Source organism: Bos indicus, chromosome 2, assembly GCF_029378745.1.
Source record: "Bos indicus isolate NIAB-ARS_2022 breed Sahiwal x Tharparkar chromosome 2, NIAB-ARS_B.indTharparkar_mat_pri_1.0, whole genome shotgun sequence".
In the NCBI taxonomy this organism is placed as follows: domain Eukaryota; kingdom Metazoa; phylum Chordata; class Mammalia; order Artiodactyla; family Bovidae; genus Bos; species Bos indicus.
The window spans coordinates 87580318-87585967 of record NC_091761.1 but is presented as its reverse complement, the minus strand read 5'-3'; the positions used below and the strand labels follow the sequence as shown (position 1 = coordinate 87585967).

The 5650-nt window shown below is 36.1% G+C and overlaps 1 pseudogene; it reads right to left on the bottom strand.

Annotated features, from left to right (window-relative positions):
• Positions 1 to 3316: 3316 nt before the first annotated feature.
• On the bottom strand, positions 3317 to 3413 carry LOC139179090 (U6 spliceosomal RNA; annotated as a pseudogene).
• Between the last annotated feature and the right edge of the window lie 2237 nt (positions 3414 to 5650).

The window sequence follows — 5650 nt, the reverse complement described above, 5'->3', positions numbered from 1 at the left end:
TTCTGTTACTTTCTGTACTACATTATATATTCCCTGTGCCTGAGGACTCATGGGCCAGATATTACTGTGCTTCTTCTCATGACATATTTTGCTTTTAACTTGTAGATACTATGTATCACACCATTGATTACATTTCTTTTTTTGCATGTTTCCTGGAATGTTCAGAGCCAAATTTGTCACTGAGTTCTAGAAAAGCATACCAGATCTCCTGTCAAATATTGGATTCTAATTTTGTTTTTAGCTTTATCAACTCCTTCTTTGCCCTTTCTCCTGACTTATTCTGCCTTATTCTATTTTGCTAAAGTGAAAATGTTAGTCACTCAGTCATGTCTGACTCCTTGCCTCCTCATGAACTGTAGCCCATCAGGCTTCTCTGTTCATGCAGTTCTCCAGGCAAGAAAACTGCAGTGGATTGCCATGCTTTTCTCCTGGGTATCTTCTCGACCCAGGGATTGAACCCAAATCTCCCACATTGCAGGCAGATTCCTTACCATCTGAGCCACCATTTTACTAAGGTGAGATGTAAATGACAGAACTCCCAAAGTATGTACATTTGGAGATAAGAGACTAATAGCTCCCATGTTGTTATTTACAAAGAAATCATGCATACAGCTGGTAGAACATTACTTTTTTTTTTGGAACATTACTTTTTATAAACAGACTCTTAACAATGAAAAACTGTGTTTTTCTGTACTTTGCTATCTGTTTGCTGCTGCTGCTGCTAAGTCACTTCAGTCGTGTCCGACTCTGTGTGACCCCATAGATGCCAGCCCACCAGGCTCCCCTGTCCCTGGGATTCTCCAGGCAAGAACACTGGAGTAGTTTGCCATTTCCTTCTCCAGTGCTTATCTGTTTAGGGTTTCTCAATTTTCTCTACATTTTTGAAAGAAAAAAAATAGTTCTTTTACAGGATTGGGATGGTCCTTATTGTTATTCCTCAACTATTTCTTGTTCTTTGCCTTCAGAGACATGTTAGGATTGTATGTATCTCTTTTTGGTAGCATCATATGTTTAGCTCTACTCCGTAAGTTGTGAGTAGAAGTGATTGAAGCATGTCATCTCTGATCCAGAGCATTGAGTTGAATTCATGAGACTCTTGAGCACATCCTTTCTCTTAGGCATGATGACTGGCAATGTTTGAAGTGATGGCTGATCTATCTGCCAGGGTCCCTTGAATGGTGAGCACTATTAAGTTGGATTTAGTCACTGAGAGTTGGGGAGTGATTTAGGACCAAAACATGACCTAGAAACTATCTTGAAAGATTCAAAGACAATACATAGCAAAGTGAAGAGGACCACGGATTGCTTATCAATTATGCTTACTCTTTGCTGGGTAATGAAGATATAAGCAAGGATCCAAGAGTAGGTCACATAAGAAGAGATTTCTGAATTTGCCATGGAATTCAAAGAATCAGATCATTCAAGATAAGAAATATTATCTTTCAGAAAGAAAAACTTCTATTTTCACCTGAACATTTTCACTGCCTAGCTTTGCTTATATTAAAATCAAAAACAAAAACCACTCCCTGTGACAACCTGAGTATCTGGATAATATGTTTATACACTTTTCATCAGTCCTGTGTTTGTGATGCTTCCTACAACTAGAGGTGCATGAGAGTCTAGAAGGAAATAATGAATGGATTTAGCCCTCATTTGCCTTGACTCTACAGGCAATTTTTACATTTTCAGAGACTCAGGGGTGTTATTTGGAGAAATTACTCAGGAATAAAGACATCCCACCAGGCAAAAGAGGATTTTATGTTTTTGAGACACCTCATGTTTCAATTTTCAGTTTGCAAGTGGAATTGGGGGTGGCAAAGGGAGTTAAAATGTATAGGAGATACTGTTACTAAGACCAGCAAGCACCCCTCACCCTTCCCTAAGCTCAGCAGTGAGTGAGCTTTTAAGAGCTCACTCTTAAAAGTTTTAGGAGCCAGATTGCCCATGTGTCTTTATTGTTGTTGCTAGGAAGATATTTTGGAGAAAAGCATCAAAGAGGGGGTGTATCTTTCTCCAAAAGAATGGCTTTCATCAGGTACCTCTGTTTTATCTGGGGCACAGCCCTGGAGTGCTGTTTTCAAAAATGTAATATTGGAAACAGGATTCTCTTTGGATTTTAGGAAAAAAAGTGCTTGTGTGTATTAAAAATGATGATATGAACAAATAAACTGAGACCAGGGATAGAGAATGTATGGATGGAGACACAAGAGAGCTAGGACTTCAGAGCCAAAACATGCTCATACCTCATTAATAATCTTTAGACACTCTGACTTTTTTTCCCCAGTCTCATTGAGAAATAATTGACATATTATTGACATGTCATAAAGAGTACAACAGGCTGTCACCCTGTTTGTTTAACCTATATGCTGAGCACATATCATGAGAAATGCTGGGCTGGATGAGTTACAAGCTGAAATCAAGATAGGAAGAAGAGACATCAACAAACTCAGATATGAGGATGATACCACTCTAATGGCAGAAAGTGAAGAGGAACTAAAGAGCCTCTTGATGAAGGTGGAGGAAAGTAAAAGAACTGGCTTAATACTAAATATTGAAAAAACTAAGAGCACAGCATCTGGCCCCATTACCGCATGCAAATAGAAAAGGAAATGGTGGAAATAGTGACTAATTTCCTCATTTTGGGCTCCAAAATCACTGTGGATGTGACTGCAGCCATGAAAACAAAAGACAATTGCTTCATGGCAGGAAAGCGATGGCAACCTAGACAGTGTTGAAAAGCAGAGGCATTAGTCTGCCCACAAAGGTCTGTATAATCAAGGGTATGGTCTTCCCAGTGGTCACATATGGTTGTGAGAGCTGGACCATAAAGAAGGCAGAATGCCAAAGAATTGATGCCTTCAAACTGTGGTGCTGGAGTAGACTCCCGAAAGTCCCTTGGACAGCAAGGAGATCAAACCAGTCAATCTGAAGGGAGATCAACCTTGAATATTCACCAGAATGACTGATGTTGAAGCTGAAGCTCCAGTATTTTGGTCATTTGATGTGCACAGATGACTCAGTGGTAATGAACATGAACTTGGGCAAACTCCAGAAGATGGTGAGGGATAGGGAGGCCCGTGTGCTGCAGTCCATGGGGTCGCAAACAGTTGGACATGACTGCGCAACTGAACAACAACAACAATTGACATATATCACTGTATAAGTTAAAGGTACAGAGCGTGATAGCTTGATTTACATATACTGTGAAATGATTGCCACAATAAATTTAGTTAACATCCATCATTTCATATAGATACACTAAAAGAAAGAAAACTTATCATGAGAGAACTCTTAGGGTCTCCTCTATAAACAACCTAAAAATATGGAAGACCATATGCACGTCTGTGTCATAGTTGTGCAGGGGCCATGCTAATCTTCTCTGCAATTTTCATGTATATATTACCAAAGGAAGCACCACCCTGACATGCTGACAGGTCTTTATTGTGGACTAAAAGAGAAGAAAGGTAGGATATCAAATGGAATAGATATATATATATATATTTTTACTCTTTACTAAGAAGTCTTCATTCCAATGTTGAAATTGATATCTGTATTTCTACTTGCAGTTTTAGAACATTTAACATTTCATGCAAAATCCAGAACTTTCTTTATCATGGTTTGCAAAAGAAATTAATTCATGTTTTCCATTCTTTGACACTAAATGATGTTCGCTCATGATCTCTCCCTCAGTATCCAGGGGCGACTTTTCGACACATCAAACCAGGAGAAGCTCAATATCCCACCATGATTTACAGAGGCCTGATTATCCGTCCTTGTCTTCATCCCAGCTTCATCTGGTACCTTGGTCTCTCTTGCTCACAATTCTTTGGCCACTCTGATATACTTGTACTCCTCGGAGCACTTCTCACCAGCAATTTCTCACCTTCAGTTCAGTTCAGTTCAGTCGCTCAGTCATTTCTCACCTTAGGTCATTTGTATAAGCTTTGCTTTATCCTTGGAGTGCTTTTAATCACTTTTCATGCTTAATTCAGATTCATTTTTTAGGTAATACTCCTATTTTTCTTTATCACAGTATCAGTACTTGAATTGCTATGTGTCTACTGTCTATTACTCCCACTAGAACTAATGCTTCATGAGGGCAGAGGTTTAATTATTGCTAGTTGCCCTATCTTTAATGCTTCATACAATTCCGTGGCTCAATACTAAATATCATTTTAACAAATCACTACATGAATAGATGTATAACTGTGCCATTTCAGTACTAAAATATTCAAAAACTATTTTTAGACTATAATATAGTTGGTTTATTCTAAATTTCTTTTTCCATTTTTGGCCAGATAAACACTTAGAAATAAAGTAATATTTTCTTCACTTTTTTATTCTACAGAAAAGTGATAAAGTAATTTTATATTCAGATTAACAGCAAAATTAATAGGAATTTTAATAAAAGTATATTGTTAACAACCCACAACTTTTGAAATATAAAGCATGCTGGGCTACATGGTATTTCATTGTGATCCATAGGAGTTTAACAGTACTAAACTACCTGCAGGCATACTCCCTATTATTCTGTGAATGTAATAGAAGCATACTGAGAATTACAAGTTAAAGTTAAATGTTCTACAGAGCTCAGACAAAACCTATTCTCTAGTTCAGGAAAATTAGAATTAAATTTTGATCCTGATATATGCATCAGATGTGAGCAAAATTATATTAGCTATTTAAAAAATAATGGGGTTATGTGTAATGGGATAAATAACATTTGAATTATATAAATGAATGTTGAGGTTATAACATTCCATTTGATAACCATAGAGAATAGTGAGAACTTTACGTAGAAATTCAACTGCTAACAGATTTAAAGCTCGTGCTTATAAATTTGCAGGTTCTAATGGCATAGATTTTAAGTCTGTATTTCACTAGATATCACACCATCCAGTTTTAACATTCCCTATATTTCTTTTAATAGACTTTTAAAATATGTGTGAATACATGTTATAGACATCATCTAAATATAACCTTTAACTGTCAATCCTAAGCAAATTGTTGCATAAGATGACATCTTTTAAAAACTCAGTTTACCTTGTTGCACACCTATTTGCACATCAAAACACCATGATATATGGGCTTAAGAAAGTCAGCAAGTTATTTATTTTTATAAAAATATAAGCATTATTTATCATTTTAATCATTAATGCATCTAGAGGGGATTCAAATGATAGCATAAATGAGTAATATATTAACTAAATGTAAATATATTAATTCAGACTATATGTATGTGTACATATATGTGAAAATTCTTAATATCTTTGGCTACATATCACCTTTTAAAAGTTATGATTTTGCCATATATACAATTTTATTTTTCCCCTAATTTTTAAAACATTTTTACTGAATGAAAAATTCTTTAAATTACATAATGGTTTACCATTTTCAAAAATTTTACACACAATTTCATGTATTCTCAAAATAACCCTTCTTTTAAATCACCTACCCATATATTGCCCTTCTCCCCTTCCCTCCACCTGCTGGTGACCACCAGTTTGTTCTGACAGTCTACTTCCTTCCTGCTTTATTCACCAATTTGTTGTTTTTCTTAGGTCCCATGTACAAAATAATTCAGGCAGAAAAAGACTAATACTATAGGATATCACTTATACACAACTTTAGATTATGCCATTTTCTTATA